Source organism: Amblyraja radiata, chromosome 23 (assembly GCF_010909765.2).
Source record: "Amblyraja radiata isolate CabotCenter1 chromosome 23, sAmbRad1.1.pri, whole genome shotgun sequence".
Taxonomy (NCBI): Eukaryota; Metazoa; Chordata; class Chondrichthyes; order Rajiformes; family Rajidae; genus Amblyraja; species Amblyraja radiata.
In genome coordinates, this window is record NC_045978.1 from 32610670 (window position 1) to 32629098 (window position 18429).

Here is an 18429-nt window from a genome sequence, read left to right on the forward strand (position 1 = left end):
AGGCAGAGGAGATTAGTTTAAATTAGTATCATGTTCAGCACGGACACTGTGAACCCAAGAGCTTGTTCCAGTGCTGTACTGTATATGTTATGGTCTATGGCCCACTGCAGGTCATCACCCTCCCAAATTGCTCTTTGCCCCTCTGTGGAGCACCACATGCAAATATCACAGCCTCTCCACAGAGCAGATTCTTCTTCAGGCAGTTCCCCAGGATCAAGGAAGCGCTGCTTCCACCATTTACACAGGATCTGTGTGTACCTCTGATGCAAGGACTCGAGGTTTGTAATACCATCCCAAATGCTCCTTCTCCATTATGAGTAGTCAAAATAGGCTGAGATTCAGGGGAATCAATCCGGGGATTTTGCTTCAAGGAGGCTTCAAGAACATCTTTGGAACTGTGTGCCTGGTCATCTCTCTCCCTCTGTAATAGAGGTCAGCATATTGTTTGCTCAGGGAGTTGCTGTTGGCCATGTGAATGATGTGATGTGCCCCATGGACTAAATGTTACTTTGCCCTCGAGGCTGGAGATGTTGCTGAGAGAAGACACTGATGATGATTACTCGCAGTCACCCAGCACAGAAACAGGTCTTTTGGTCCACCATATCCACGATGAACATCCAGGACCAACCTTTACCAACACCATTCACCAGCACTTAGACCAACCTTTGACAGTGCCATTACTCATGTGGCCACTTCAATGATGTGAGAGTCTCTGCCTCAGCATCCTCTCAGGCAGTGCATTCCATTTTGCATCGACCCTCTGGGTGAAAACATTCTTCCTCAGATCCCCCTCCGAACCTCTTACTCCTTATCTTGAACCGATGCCCACTAGTTTTAGATGCCTATGCAATAGGGAAAGTCTTCTACAACCTGTCTATTCCCTCACAACTTTATAGTTGTATCAGGTCGATCCTCAGTTTACCTTGCTCCAAGGAAAACAAACTCACCCTATGGAGTCTATTTTCATATGAAATTCCAGCCCAGGCACCATCCAGGTGAATCTCCTGTGCACCGTCACACGTCATTTATCTCGTGAATATAGAAACCACGTGTGATCAGACTATATACAACACACTAGCTGTGGCCTAACTAATGCTTTATTAATTCGTACCATCACCCCCCTGCTCTTATATTGTGTGCCCGGGTAATGTAGGCAAATATCTTGCATGCCTTCTTCACCACCTTATCTACCGGTTCTGAGGCCCCTCTGGGTTTTTTCCCCCGAGGCAATTTCATTCAACGTCTATTTTCTATCTTTATTGGTTCCCCTCCCAAGTGCGTAACCTCAAACTTCTCTGAATTAAATCCCATCTGCCATTCAGTTCCAAAGGGGAGCAGGATGTGTATGTGGAAGAAAAAAGCACCGTGGGGCTGTGTGAAGACTAGCAGGTCGAATCTTCAGTGTCACTGCTGTCTGACTCCATGACTTCAGGCCTTTTACAACGTCGAGACTGCCTCGAGGGGTCCCTGTTGTAATGGTGGAGGCCCCGCACTGTAAGATCCCACAAACACAACACATGTACTTGTGGAAGAAGGAACTGCAGAAATGGTTTAAACCGAAGATAGACACAAAGTGCTGGAGTAACTCAGCAGGTCAGACAGCAGGTGACGTTTCGGGTGAAGAAGGGTCTCGACCCGAAGCGTCACCTGTTCCTTTTCTCCAGAGATGCTGCCTGACCCCCGCTGAGTAACTGCAGCATTTTGAGTCTATCTCCTGTACGTGTGTGTCGGGAGAGTTTCATTCAACAAGCAGACAGCTCAGTCCGGATCCAGGATCCAGGATCCGCGAGGTGCCGCCCCCGACAGTGTGACCTCCCTCAGCCCGCTCCCGGGGTAGGTGGCGGCGGCGGGGCTGATGTGGGCTCCCGGGAGAATGTGGCTGCTGGTCGGGTAGACCTCCGTCTGTCGCCCGGCGGGCGGGCGAGGCTCTGGCTCCGGCTCCCCGCCCGCTATCCGGCACCCCCAGCCCGGCGCTCCCTCCAGGCGCTGCCCTGGCCGGTCACATCAAGGGTGGGGCCCATAAGTTCCCTCAGATACAAAGTCCAGGGCCGCGAACTCCCGCCGAAGGAGCTGAGCGGAGCCGGGAGTTACCGGGCGGTAACCAACGGCTGACGGGAGGCGGAGGCTGCAGCGCAAACCCCGCCGTAGTCCAAGGTGCTTCAACCCTGAGACACCCCAGGCTCACTATCACCCCCCCCCCCAAACCCCTCACCTCTATCACCGCGCACCCCCACACCACCCCACCAGTCACTGCCCCTTACCTCCCTGACCAAACCCCAAATCACCCACCAACACCCCTACACCACCCTTCCCCACCGCCATCACTCTCCCACCACCCCCCCCTCTACCATCCCTACCCCACACTACCAATCACCCCCCCTCCCAACCCCCATCACAACAATCACCACCATGACCCCAAACACCCCCTCTCCCAATAATCCCAACCACCCCCCAAAACACCACTCTGCCATCTTCCCAACCACTATGCGCCCCATCTCCACCTCCCCAACTACCTGCACCACCCCACCAATCACTCCTCCACTACCTCGCCATCACCCCCCCCCCAACTAACACCCACCTCCCTAACTAACACCACCCCACCCCACCCCACCCCAACCATCCCTGCCTCATACCACCACTCACTGCCCCATTACACCCCCCCCCCAAATCACCCACCTCCCCAACAATCACTACCTCTACCCCTCCTCTAATCATCCCAATCACACACTCCTAAGCCACCGCTACCATTTTCCCAACCACTGTGCACCCGATCACCACATCCCTATCGACCACACATCAACACCCCAACCACTCCCTGCACCACCCCTTCTCCCAACAATCCCCCCCTTACCCGTCTCCCCATCCACCACACCCCCTACGCCCTGCACCTTCATCACCCCACCAATCACTGCCCCCATTACCCCCACCCAAGGCTGGAGGGAGGGGTGCCATTGGTGCAGGTTGGTGACAGTGGAGTGCATGCCCGCACACTATCCTCGTGTTGTTAGTGGAGTGTACTTCTTTAGTTGGAAAATCCAGTTCGTGTTCTGAGCATCATGGAGGGCGGGAGGTGTCTAGTCCTCCTGAACCAGATGCACCCAGACCCCCGGCATCTGCACACACCAGCACCAGCTCTGCTCCCTCCCACCTGCCCAACTCCTCAGGGTGCAGGGCTGGAGGTTGTGGCATCCTCATCCCAGGTCGGCCGCTACACCGCCCGGGTTCACCGGCAAGTGATCCCGAGCCAGCTACATCACCGCCGACCTGGGACTCCGCGTTGCAAACCTCTGTGGGGACCACGGTCACAGGGTGGAGGGCGTGGGGTGAGCCCGCTGTCACTGCAACCCATAAGCACATTGGAAGCAGGTGCTGGTCTCAGTATGCAGTTTTGGTCTCCAAATTTGAGGAAGGACATTCTTGCTATTGAGGGAGTGCAGCATAGGTTCACGATGTTAATTCCTGGGATGACGGGATTGTCATATGTTGATAGAATGGAGCGGCTGGGCTTATATACTCTGGAATTTAGAAGGATGAGAGGTGATTTTATTGAAACAGAAGATTATTAAGGGTTTGGGCACGTTAGAGGCAGGAAACATGCTCCCGATGTTGAGGGAGTCCAGAATCAGGGGCCACAGTTTAAGAATAAGGGGTGGGTCATTTAGAACGGAGATAAGGAAAAAAACTTTCACAGAGGGCTGTGAATCTGGAATTCTCTGCCTCAGAAGGCAGTGGAGGTCAGTTCTCTGGATGCTTTCAAGATAGAGTTAAATAGAGCTCTAAGGGTAGCGGAGTCAGGGGATATGGCGAGAAGGCAGGAACGGGGTACTGATCGTGGATGATCAACCATGATCATATTGAATGGTGGTGCTGGCTCGAAGGGCCGGATGTCCTACTCCTGCACCTATGGTCTATTGTCAGTCATCCCGCTCCTCGAACATGCTCCTACATACAACAAGGTCACGGATGACCTTCAACCTCCTACACATTTCCCTACACTGCACCCACGTCCGTCTGTATTTCGAATTGTTTTCGGGAGATCGTGGGGTAGAGTATTCACAATGTGAAGAGATATCATGAGCAAAGACCCTAAGCACCTTTCACTCCTCGCCCCGTACCGAATCTGTGCCCCCTGGGACCAAGGAAACATCCTCCCTACACACAGGATGTGGGGCCTTTTAAGAATTCTTTTGATTAGAGATTCGATTTATGGATCCCAATCTACTCAATCTCTCCTCAGTCTGGTGCATGTTGGCTGCCCTTCCTCTGCTGCAATGAATTGTTTCTAAGGCCAGGAGACTAAAAGTGGACACTGTACTCCAGGTACGTCTCAGCAAGGCCGCATACCATTGCAGTAAGACTTCCTTTCTTCAAACTGTCTCTACATAAAGGCCAGCATTTCACTTGCCCTCTTAATTACTTGTGTCATCTGTATGCTGGACTTCAACAATGTGTTTACAAGCACACCCACGGCTCCATTGGACATCAACACTACACAATCTCTCACCAATTCACAGTACTCCTCTTTTCTTTGTCTGCACCAATGTGGATGAACACATTACCTATATTATATTCCACCTCTACTCATCCACTCAGTTTATCCAGATTCCCTTGAACCCTGCACATCCACCCCGCTGCGTGTGAAGAGCACATATATATGAGCTGTTCTGTGTCCTGGGGAAAAATAAACTTTATTCAGAATTTATACAAAACAAAAACTGCAAAAACCCTTTAGACATTGGGGCAGCACAGTAGCAGAGCGATAGAATTGCTGCCCTACAGCACCGGAGACCCAAGTTCGATCCTGACTACGGGAGCTGTCTGTACAGAGTTTGTACGCTCTCCCTGTGACCACGTGGGATTTCTCTGGGTGCACCGGATTCCTCCCACACTCCAAAGACGTACAGGTTTGTAGGTTAATTGGCTTCGGTAAAAATTGTAAGTTGTCCCTAGTGTGTGGGATGGTGCGGGGTCGATGATGGGGGCGAGGACTTGGTGGGCTGCAGGCTCTATATCTTTAAACTAAACTAAACATTCTCAGAGTCCACACATTCATTTGTGTCATTCTCGGTAGTGCTTGCACCTATCTTTAAACAAAACACCCTTGCCACTCATGTGGCACCCTGTGATGATATCCCTCCCTTTGTTTGAAGGGTGCCCTTCAATGTCCAGCAACAGAAGGACTTTAAACGGTGTTTCCCTCCCATCCAGGACTTCTTGCTCTGCTGGGAGGCCAACAAGTTTTGGGCAGACCAAAGAGCGTCTTTCACCAATTTGATGACCTTCCAGCAGCTAGAACTCCCTGAACTCACATTTCTCCTAAGTGTCCTTGATCCAGTGCAGGGCTGTCTGCTGTGAGGAGTGGCTTTCTGCTCCCAGAATCCCATTCATGCTTAAATGCTTAAATAGTTTACGAGAACTGGGTTTGTGAAATGTTATCACACATTGCCGTTCTGATTGCATTAACAGCAAAATATCTCAGCACTTCAGATACAATTAAATAATGCAAAGGCAGCTGGGAGATGTAGTCCAGTAGTGCAACCAGTCCTCAATATCAACGTCACTAGGTACCTAGTCTTCTGCCTGAGAGATTAAAGTTTTTGCTTAAGTTTCTTCCTCCCTTAAAGGCTGTTTTTTTTTAATTTCTTTGTTATACTCTTACCAGCCTCCCCAAACTAGAAGAGAAAAAGAGAGGGAAGGAGTGAGAGTGACAGAGAAGAAGGTGGAGGGTGGGGGAAGTGGGCAGGGGAGATTAGGGAAAAGGGGAGTGAGTGTGAGGGGGACAGTGAAAAGAAGGTTAAATTGATGGAAATTGAAGGAATCAGAAAAGAATGCGAGAAGGGTTATGAATTAAGTACTGGAACAGAAACAGGCATCGTTGAGTAATAATAATGAAAGTGAAAGTTCTGGATTATTCAATTAGAGTTGTGTGCTTTCACTACTGAAATGAATGCTGAGAAAAATTTTTTCTTCTTACTGCTACATTTCTTGCAGTGAAAGGGGTAGAGAGCAGCGTTGGACATTATCAGCGCAGTATTGTCGACACCCAAGCCGGTTCAGTATCAGACTGAGTGAGGCACAGAATCTGAAACTGAGCAAGTGTGCCTGCCAGCAGGTTTCCTCGGATGTTAGCAGTGGGGGGGTTTTAAATGTTGCCAAACATTTCTTCATCACGTTGATTCTGATCCATTCGATATGTTTGAAAACATGGTTTTATTAAGCAATTAGAAACAGAGAGAAGCAGTTTGCTCTATTAAAGTAAACACAACATAGCCCTTTTGCTCGTAGTGGCCCTGGCAACAGCAAATGTAAGAACCATCAATAACCCTCAATATCAGTCGTGACCGCAGTGCAAAAGGGAAGTCTGCTCAATTGATCCGGGAAACAAAGCATTTACACGCAGAACAGAGTTCTCACATTCCTTCTGCTGTTCTGGACTACTGGCAACAACAAATATAAGAATATCTTCTCTTTTGTCTGTGGCCCTGCGCACCACTCACAATTTCTGACTAAATTCAGTCAGACCTTCTCTCCATCAGTGGAGATTCTCCCTTTTTTTTAATACACATGAGGAAACAATTTCCTATCATGTTCCAGGTCCTGCCTGCCACATGGCAAATCACTACAGCAAAGATAGACTGGAGTAGTTCAGCTGGACAGGCAGCATCTCTGGATAGAAATGAATGCTGCCAGTCCCACTGAGTTACTCCAACATTTTGTGTCTATCTTCAATTAAAACCAGCATCTGCAGTTCCTTCCTACTGACAACTCATTGGGCCTCCATTCAGACGGCTTTGAATCACTACAGCAAGTCAGCTTTAATTAAGTTGTTGAAGACATTACCCACTATCACACCTGTGGTTTCAGCAGTGTCAGTTGCAGGTACCATAAAATATTATTAATCTATTAAAATGTAAGTTATCACTAATGTAAATCAATTAGAAAGTTTGTGTCCTCTTCCACATTGCACTGCATAAGGATGCTGTCAGTGTATAGAGGGCACAGAATGTCCTAAATTTGTAATAAGGAGAACATTTTTTTAGGCCGTACGTAGGAAATGCAACAAGTGTGCGGTGAATTCTGGATTTACTTCAGGGGGTGAAGCTACACAGGCAGAGGGACTGGCAGTGGAAGAATGTTTTTAATGATCGGGAGCATAATCCAGTTAGATTTGATAAAGTTACGGAAGAAGACAAAGATAAAATAGGAGTAAAAGCTCTAGAATAGTGAAAGGCTACTTTTATTAGGCTGAGCAGTGGTTGTGAAATCGCTACTTGAAGGTAAATCAGCCTCGGAGTAATGGAAGGAGTTTAAGAAGGAGGCTCAAAGGGTTCCAGTAAAGAAGTGAGGTGGGTCTGTCAAATCTGGATCCCCTTGGATGCGAGGTGCAGGGAGAAAAAAAAAAGGAAGCTAATAGCAGGTATCAGGGGTGAGCCTGAGAGAATGTAGAAAGTGTAGGAGCGAAAACGTAAACAAAGAAACCAAAAAGAAAGTATGAAAAATACTGGCAAAGGTAATCTGAAGATCTTTTATAAACTTATAAAGAGCAAAAGGACAACTAAGTTAAGACAGGGGCCTGCTGGAGACCAAAAGGCACCTGTGTGTGGAGGCGGATATGTGTAAGGTTCTTAATTAATACTTTACAGCTGTCTTCACCAAAAAAGGCAGAAAGTGTGTGAAATATTAGATTATTTTTGTAGAAGAGGAAGTATTGAAGGGTTCTGCATGTTTGAAAGTGCATACATCATCAGGCCCAGAAGAAAAGTATCAAGGGAGGAAATTGGTGAAGTTCCGACTTGCATTTTTAAATCATTCACAGTGACAGGAGATGCTGGAGGTTTGAAGAACTGATAATATATTATTGTATATAAGGGAAGGAAGAGATAAACCCATAATAATCGCAAGCTGTTTGGCAATACTTAGTTGGTAATCTTGGTGAGATTAGGCTGTTTGCTTTTTTAGTTGTAGAATCAATTTGAGTTATAGGCTCATATAGTGTGGAAACAGGCATTTCCGCACAGCTTGCCCATGCCGACCAACATGCCCCATCTACACTTGTCCATTCAGCATGCATTTGGCCCATATCTTTCTAAACCTATCCTATCAATGTACCTATCCAAATGTTTTTAAAATGTTGTGATAGTACGTGCTTTAACTACCTCCTCTGGCAGATCGTTCCATATTCCTACCACCGTTTGTGTAAAAAAGTTGCCCCTCAGCTTCCTATTAAATCTTTCCCCCTTCACCTTAAACCTTGTCCTCTGATTCTTGATTCCCTTAGTCTGGGTAAAAGACTGTGCATTTACCCTATGTATTCCTCTCATGATTGCGTACACATCTATAAGATCACCCTCATCCTCCTGTGCTCCACGTATAAAATCCTAGCCTGCTCTACTTCTCCCTATAGCTCAGGCCCTCGAGTCCTGGCAATATCTTTGTAAATCATCTCTGCACCCTTTCCAGTTTAACAACATTTTTCCTATAATAGGGCAACCAAATTCTGAGGGATTGTGTTTAATCCTCAGCATAATATGGGACAGTCAGCACGGATTTGGTAACGGAAGACTGTGTCTCAATTTGAGGTGAATCGAGCAAGTAATGGTCAATGGTGTTTTCTGACTGGTGAGTTATTATCAAAGGAGTACCACTGGTCTCTGAACCTAGGTGCTTAATTTTGCTAATACATATTAATTATTTAGACTTTAATGAAGGGTTCATGATAAAGAAGCTTGTAAACAGTACAAAATGTTTCCTGTGGTTGACAGTGAAGTGGGAAATTTAAGACCACAGGCAGAGGTAGATGGTTTGGGCAGTTGGGTAGAGAAGTGGTAAATGGAATTTAATCCATTGAGGTGTGATAGATTAAAGAAGGCGCATTGTGCGAAAGGAAGAAATAAATTGCAGAATATTGAGTTGTAAGGAGGGAAGCCATTTGATATTTTGAATATTCTACTGGAATTAACATCAATATATGCTTAAAGGTGGCAAGACGTATAGATAAGGTGCTTTAAAAGGCACATGGATTTTTTCCTTTATTGTCTGCGGCATAAAACACTTGGCATGGGGGATATGCAAGAGCTGCACAAAAACAGAAAGGCTACAGTTAGAGTACTGTGAACAGTTTCAGTCATCACACACCAGGAAAGACATGGTGCCATTAGACAGGGCAAGAGCAGGTTTATCACGAACATTTAGGACTGGACATTTTTCATTGTGCAGAAAGGATGTAATGGGCTTGATCTGTTTTCTTTGGAATAAAGGAGGTGAAGTGGAAATGATGAGGGTCATAGAATAAGCAAGAAGGACCTAATTCTCTCAGCAGAGAGAACAGAAAAGCAGGGGCATGGAAGGATTAGGGAGGAGGGGAGATTTTGTTTATTCAGTGAGAGATGGGCATCTGGAACTCACTGACTGAAAGAGTTGGGGGTGGGGGGGGGGGGGGGGGGGGGGGGGGGGTAGTCAAGAGATGTATTATTGTCATTTGTCCCAGATATATGTCTCACGGATCTAGGTCTCTGTACATCCCGCTGCAATTGGATCCTCGACTTCCTCATCCACAGACCACAGTCTGTCCGTATTGGTGGAAATGTGTCATCCTCGATAACAATCAGCACCTCAAGGCTACGTGCTCAGCCACCTGCTGCACTCTATACTCTTGACTGTGTAGCCAGACATAGTGCGCCCTCCATCATCAGGTTCGCCGACGACACCACTGTTGTGGGACGAATCAACTTGAATGTCCAAGAGCAGAAAATAATGCAGAAAGTTGTGACCACTGCCCAGTCCATCATCGGCTCTGACCTCCCCACCATCGAAGGGATCTATTGCAGTCTCTGCCTCAAAAAGGCAGCCAGCATCATCAAAGACCTGCACCATCCTGGCCACGCACTCATCTCTCCGTTGCCATCAGGAAGAATGAACAGGAGCTTGAAATCTGGAACATCCAGGTTCAAGAACAGCTTCCTCCCCCCAGCCTTCAGGCTACTAAACACGACATGAAACAAGCTCTGAACAATAACAGTCTATTGCACTTTATCTGTTTATTTATTGTGTACATATATGGTCTTTGGTATATAGACACACTGAACTTTTATCTCCTGTTCTGTATTATGTTTACATATTCTGTTGTGCTGCAGCAAACAAGAATTTCATTGTCCTATCTGAGACACATGACAATAAAACTCTCTTGTCTTTTGACTAGAACAATGAAACATAGTACACTGTATGTAAAAATTATAAACGAGAGAGGAAAAAAAAGTTCAATGTGTATATATAAACATAATCACAAGTACACATACACATATGTACACACATATACACATATGTGTGTATATATATATATATATATATATATGCACATATATTTAAAAAAACAAACAATAGTCGTGCAATAATAATAGTCTATTGTGGTTCAGAGCTTATTTGAGGTTGTAGTGTTAAATAGCCTGAAGGCTGTAGGGAATAACCTGTTCCTGAACGTTACAGTTTTCAGGCTCCTGTGTCTTCTTCCCAATGTCAGCGATGAAATGATTGTGTGGCCAGGATGGTGTTGGCTGCCTTTTTGAGGCAGCGACTCCGATGAACCCCTTCGATGGTGGGGAGGTCAGAGCCGGTGATGGACTGGGCAGTGTTCACCAGTAGAAACCCTCACCAGAGTTAATGAGTATCTGATGTGAACGTGCAGGGTTCTGGACTTCATGCTGGAAGGTGGGATTACATTGGGTAGTTCTTTCTTGACTGGCACAGACACAATAGTTGTGAGAGACACACTGTGATTCTGTGACTGCACAAGAAGACCTTAGATGTTAAAGCTGCTTTAGCAGGATCTTCTCAGGCATGGAAGATCATTTAAGACTTTCTAGGAGGCCTTTAACATTATGGTGGATTGCAGCACTGGATAATGTTGACCATTGCCACATGATAAAAATTGAGCTCAAAGTTGGAGCCTTGAAACTCAGGAGCTTAGAAGCTCACAGGGTCAATTTGCACGATTCAGCCTCTAACAGTGAAGCCATTTGGTATTGTGAATGTTCTATGTTTAAATGTGTTGAAGAAAGGGATTAGCTGGTTAGCAAATGAGTATAGCGGGCTCCTGCACCACTTTATCTGCAAAAGTACTTGAGCAGATAGTCGTCTATATTTAATTTTGCTTATCTGAATGTAACAACCACAGACCACGATGAGATCCCAGCTATCAACTCACTCATGGGAATAGAATGTGTTCAGTGGCTGGAGGGGATCGGTGGATTTTCAGTTGTCATTATTTTCACTAACAAGATGTTAGGAAGCTGCTCTCTGTCACACCAATGACCCTGTGTAAGATCAGTGAATTATAAAGCGTGGTGGCTGCAATGTTTTAAATAGAAAGTTGCATCAACATTGCAAGCGACAGTATTGCTGCAACATACTTCCTGCCGGCAGAGAGGATTACGCAATTTAAGCAAAGGTTGTTCTACCTTAAAATCTGTACGTTTACTTTAACGGAAGCTTGTACTTTTCTGAGAACACCAAGGAAAGTTGTAATAGCGTCACTGGTTAAGGCCTAACAAAGTTAAGTAAAAGCCATCTTCCCCTGAGAGGCAGAGAAGTTATAAAGAAAGATGTAGAAATGTATTTTAACAGAAAGTGCTGACACCACAGGACAATGGAGTGCATTTTGAATTGTCATGTTATAATGTAGAAAATCCAGTGGTCATAACTACACATCAGGCATAACCTTCCCAAAAATACATTTGTCATCTTTGACAGCCATTCCAGTTGTTCCTCATTCCATGTCTCATCCCTGCCAATATCTTCTCTTTAGCTTACTGTGTGGTTTTTTTGTGGATACACCTCTGCAAAACAATTGTAGTCCTTTCTATTTTTCTTTGCAAAATCAAATAGTTGTTGTTCAACTTCTCAGAGAGCCCCAGTTCTACATGTTGAACTGACATGCTGCATTTTTGGAACATTCTCCAGTTTATTGCCTGCGAACAGGGATATCTGTTGTTATTTGGAGGGCAAACAAGAAGACATTTCTTTAACGTACATAGACAGAGGAAGCAACATGGGGGCAGTTTTTCCCGTGTGGATGCTGACAGGAGAAAAGACTGTCAACATGTTGTGGCAACCAGGAGTCTACTGGAGGATATGTCAGTCCTATGGGGAGAAGGGGTGTCTGGAATGGGCAAATGGATGCATTGCTCTTGGGGTGATCTGTAATCCTAGTCCCATCATATTTTTCTGCCACAATATCCCAAAGTCACAGTATCCCAAAGCCACAACACTCTTTGCCCGATTTCACATGCATCCCTCTTCTGATACATTGCTCAGATAACCTAGATCAGTGATTCCCAACCTGGGGCCATATGGCCCCCATGGCAAATTTCAGGGGGGGCCACAGAAAAAATTTGGGATTTAGGGGGCCACAGGTTCAATGAAGGGGGCCGCAGAGCTACCTAAATTTAGGTTGCCTCCTAAATTTCAGTTCTAATAAATTTAAATCTATGTAGTTGAAATATTTTTGATGTTTGTGGAATAGAATAAAAGAGAATATATGTGCAATTAATAGACTGATATTTTTATGGAAGGTATTATAATATTGAAGATTTTTTTCCTGCTAATAATGTCGGGGGGGGGGGGGGGGGGGGGGGACAGAAAAACTAAAAGATCCCAAGGGAGCCATGAGCTAAAAAAGTTGGGAACCACTGTCCTAGATCATGGTCAACCCTTTGGTTGTCCACCTTGGCCCAGATGGCTCCCATATCTTACTCTTAACACTACATTCAGTCATCTGTTGTGCTCCAGCTAATAGTGACCCATTATTTCTCAATCCCTATTCACTGTGTCTACACCTTCTAAATGATTCAACAACCACGCATCTGTAGCCATTTAAGTCTTTTCAGACTTTACAGATTTTTGAATTTGGATATACAGCATGGAAACAAGCCCACTGAGTCCGCGCCGATCAGCGATTATCCCGTACACTAGCACTATCCTGCACACTAGGGACAATTTACAGAAGCAAATTAACCTAAAAACCTGTACATCCTTTGGAATGTGGGAGGAAAACGGTGCACCCGGGAGAAAACCCATGGGTCACGGGGAAAATGTACAAACTCTGTACAAACAGCACCTGCAGTCAGAGTCAAACCCGGGTCTCCGGCGCTGTAAGGCAGCAACTCTACCACTGCGCTACTGTGCCACCCTGAAGTGTCCCAGAGTGAAAAGCATTCTCAAATGAAACAACATGCGATGTTCAGAAAGCAACTGCCATTTAGGTGAAAGAGAGAGGTTTTAAGCAGTGCCTTAAAGAAAGAGAGAGAGAGAGATGGGAGGTATCAGCAGTGGATTGTGCAGCTTCAGAGTTAGGAGACTGCCTTGAGTGCTGGTGTATAGGAAGCAGGAGATATACAAAGGGCCAGAAGTTTGGGAACACCTAGACTGGAGGACAGGACATGGAGGAGTTAGAATAATGAGAAGTTTGGAACGAATTGTAAGCTCTATATTAGGATAAAAGTTCATTGGTTTGATCTTAACCTCAACTTTTTTTCTTCATGGATCCTGCTTGGCTTGCTGAGTATTTCAGCATTCCCTGACTTTGAAGTTGTCCAGTTATGGTATCTGCAGTTTGATATGGGCGTTTTGTGCTTTGATTGTTTTGAGATAATTCATTGTGTCTGTGTACAATTTTCTGCAGAAACCTTAACGCTCAAAGTCTGAATCCTTTTACTTTGATGATTAGGAATCTCAGCAGAAAAACCTCACTGAGCAAGCACTGCATGTAAGGAAATGTGGGAAGCCACCTTAGCTCACTAAGAACTTGTCAGAATGAGATCAATGCCTTGGGTACGGACAAACAAAGCATCAACATAGTGTGAATTCACAGTTAGAAGATGTGGAAATTGTGTGAGGGCTACGGGCAGGGGGTGCAAAGTTGAACGAGGTTGGGGGTGGGGGGGTGGGGGGTGACAGCAGCACTGTGGTGGGCTGTTGCTGAGCGGAAGCCTGGCTAATCTTGGGAGCACTTCAGCAGTTACAGCTGCTCTGTGTAGATAGGACTTCCATTAGTCCGCACTTATCTGGAATTGTTATCCAGTTCAGAACTTTCTGAATTTTCCCAGGGGATCTCATCTTGGTCACAATCCACTTGCCTGCAAATGTTTTATTTGAGTTGTGGACGTAACCCAGACCAACTTCTCATCCATGTTCTCTACCTACACTTCCCGCTGCCTTGGCAAGGCCACTAACATAATCAAGGACCAGTCTCACCCAGCTCACTCCCTTTTCTTCCCTCTCCCATCAGGTAAGAGGTACAGAAATTTGAAAACTTATACCTCCAGATTCAGGGACGGTTTCTTCCCAGCTATGATCAATCAACTGAAATGTCCTCTCAGCAGCGAAAGAATGATCCTGACCTCCCATCTACCTCATTGGAGACATTTGAACTATCATTTAATCAGATTGAATCTTGCACAAAATGATATACCTTTATCCTGGTTCAGTACTCTGTGCACGGCTTGATTGTAATAATGCATCGCCTTTTCATTGACTGGATAGCATGTAACAAAAAAGCTTTTCATTGTATCTAGGTACGTGTGACAAACTATCTAAACAAACTATCTAAACTTATCTAAACAGAATGGATAAGAAATAAAGGTGGGGCAGGCCATTTTGCTCCTCATGCCATGTGATCTATTGCACCATTTCCACCTTCCTGAATTAACCTCAAATCTTGTTCCTTAATATCTACAAGTGTTGGGAACTTGTAGCATTGTTGGGAACACTTGTTGACTGAGCCTCCTCAGCCCTTTTAAACGAAGAATCTCCAAGATTTTGGGTGAAGAAACATAATCTCGCCTCTGTCCTGCATGGCTGCCCCCTTATGTTGAGAGCCCGATACCCCTCCCCCAGTAATGGATGCCCCCACCATGGGAAGCATCATCCCTCCATCTACTCCACTGTGGGAACTTTGTATCTTTCAGTATGATCTCCTCTCATATTTCCGTAGGTATGAGACTCCCAGTCTGTTTAATCCCTTCGCGTAATCGCACACCATTTCAGCGATCAGTCCAGTGAATCTCCACTATAGCAAATGTATTCTTGCTTGAAAACAGGTACACACTATTCCATTTGCAGTGTCACCACAATTCAATATCATTGGAACAAAAGAAATGGGTATTCTTCTACACAAACCCAATAAGGGCCGACACATAATCTGCATCTGATCTAGATCTGCGTCAACTTTTTATGATGCAAGTACAGGACGTGGGTAGAACACACTGGAGCAACTGTCTGCTAGTGATGGAGGGAATGACTACTTCAGGTTACGGATGAGGTGCCAGTTATGTCGCCTGCTTTATCTTTAAATGTTGTTGGAGTTAAATATATAGAGGCCAGTGGGGAATGTTCTATCACACTTCTGACTGCCTTGTAGATGAAATGTTGTAGTGTAAGGAAGTGAGTCACTCGCCATAGGACACCCACGCTGTGAGCTGCAGTTGTAGCCTTTAATGTTTATGTGGCTGGTCCAACTCAGATCCTGATCAATGGATGTTGGAAATGCCATGGTAATGCCATTGGATGGCAAGGGTAGGTATTCCCAGCACTTTCTCTTCTTATTTTTGTCAAGGATAGACATTACATTTTCTCTTCTTGAAGATGGCCATTGGCTGGCACTCACGTTGTGTGAATGTTACTTGCCTGAATGTTGCATTGAGGTTGCCTCTGTGGATGCTGTGCTGCAATGGGTACTGCTCCCAATGCCCAGATTCCCCGAGGGTTATGGCAATGTTTGGGCATGGCTGGGGTTCAGTTTGCTGGTGGGCAATATTGGAGTCATGTTGGGATACAGTGCCTTGGTGAGTAGTCTTTACTTTAGACTTTAGAGATACAGCATAGAAACAGGCCATTTGGCCCACCCAGTCCATGCCGACCTGTGATTACCCCGTACACTTGCACTATCCGGCACGCTAGGGCCAATTTACAATTCTTTACCGAAGCCAATTAACCTACAAACATGTCCGTCTTTGGAGTGTGGGAGGAAACTGGAGCACCAGTGGCATGAAAGCCTATGAGGTCACAGGGAGAACGTACAAACTCCGTACATGCAGTCAGTATGGAACCTTGGTCTCTGGTGCTGTAAGGCAGCAACTCTAATCTCTTCAAGAGTTGGAAGCATATTGGGCTACAATGCCCACACTGGGCAACATGTCCCACCTGCCTGCAGTTGGCCCACATCCCTCTAAACTTGTCCTATTCATGTACCTGTCTAAATGTTACTTAAACATAGTACCTTCCTCCAGCAGCTCGTTCCATACACCTACCACCCTTTGCGTGAAAAAGTGCCCCCTCGGATTCCTATTAAATCTTTCCCTCCTCATCTTAAACCTATGTCCTCTAGTTCTTGATTCCCCAACTCTGGGAAAGAGACTGTGCGTCTACCTGATCTATTCCACTCATGATTTTGTACACCTCCATAAGATCACCACTCATCCTCCTGCTCTCCAAGGAATAGAGTCCCAGCCTGCTCAACCTCTCGCTGTAGCTCAGGCCCTCCTATCCTGGTAACATCCTCCTAGATCTTCTCTCCAACCTTTCCAGCTTGACATCTTTCCATCTTGGTGAACAACATGTAACATGAAGGTACACAAAAATGCTGGAGAAACTCAGCGGGTGCAGCAGCATCTATGGAGCGAAGGAGATAGGCAACGTTGGGTGTCAACCTGACCTCCCGGTGGCTCAGCACTTCAACTCCCCCTCCCATTCCGTATCCGACCTCTCTTTCCTGGGCCTCCTCCACGGCCAGAGGGAGCAACACCAGAAATTGGAGGAACAGCACCTCATATGCTCCTTGGGGAGTCTGCATCCTGGTGGCATGAACATTGAATTCTCACAATTCTGTTAACCCTTGCTGTCTCCTCCCCTTCCTACCTCAGCCCTCGGGCTCCTCCTCCTCCTTTTTCCTTTCTTCTCCCCCCCCCACACCCCACCCTATCAGTCTGAAGAAGGGTTTTGGCCCGAAAATGTTGCCTATTTCCTTCGCTCCATAGATGCTGCTGCACCCGCTGAGTTTCTCCAGCATTTTTGTGTACCTTCGATTTTCCAGCATCTGCAGTTCCTTCTTAAACATATAACATGACTGGGTGATTGATGAGATGCTGTATTTCGAGTTTATATTGGACATCGTTGGGACATTGAGGGTGGAGGAGAAAAACAGCGAGGCAAGTGTGGGAATGGGGCGGAGGATTAAAGTGGCAGATGGTCATTACACGGGGAATTACAGACCAGTTAGTCTAACATCGGTAGTGGGGAAACTGCTAGAGTCAGTTATTAAAGATGGATAGCAGCACATTTGGAAAGTGGTGAAATCATTGGACAAAGTCAGCATGGATTTACAAAAGGTAAATCATGTCTGACGAATCTTATAGAATTTTTCGAGGATGTAACTAGTAGCGTGGATAGGGGAGAACCAGTGGATGTGGTGTATCTGGACTTCCAGAAGGCTTTCGACAAGGTCCCACATAAGAGATTAGTTTACAAACTTAAAGCACACGGCATTGTGGGTTCAGTATTGATGTGGATAGAGAACTGGCTGGCAAACAGGAAGCAAAGAGTAGGAGTAAACGGGTCCTTTTCACAATGGCAGGCAGTGACTAGAGGGGTACCGCAAGGTTCAGTGCTGGGACCCCAGCTATTTACAATATATATTAATGATCTGGATGAGGGAATTGAAGGCAATATCTCCAAGTTTGCGGATGACACTAAGCTGGGGGGCAGTGTTAGCTGTGAGGAGGATGCTAGGAGACTGCAAGGTGACTTGGATAGGCTGGGTGAGTGGGCAAATGTTTGGCAGATGCAGTATAATGTGGATAAATGTGAGGTTATCCATTTTGGTGGCAAAAACAGGAAAGCAGACTATTATCTAAATGGTGGCCGACTAGGAAAAGGGGAATGCAGCGAGACCTGGGTGTCATGGTACACCAGTCATTGAAAGTGGGCATGCAGGTGCAGCAGGCAGTGAAGAAAGCGAATGGTATGTTAGCTTTCATAGCAAAAGGATTTGAGTATAGGAGCAGGGAGGTTCTACTGCAGTTGTACAGGGTCTTGGTGAGACCACACCTGGAGTATTGCGTACAGTTTTGGTCTCCAAATCTGAGGAAGGACATTATTGCCATAGAGGGAGTGCAGAGAAGGTTCACCAGACTGATTCCTGGGATGTCAGGACTGTCTTATGAAGAAAGACTGGATAGACTTGGTTTATACTCTCTAGAATTTAGGAGATTGAGAGGGGATCTTATAGAAACTTACAAAATTCTTAAGGGGTTGGACAGGCTAGATGCAGGAAGATTGCTCCCGATGTTGGGGAAGTCCAGGACAAGGGGTCACAGCTTAAGGATAAGGGGGAAATCCTTTAAAACCGAGATGAGAAGAACATTTTTCACACAGAGAGTG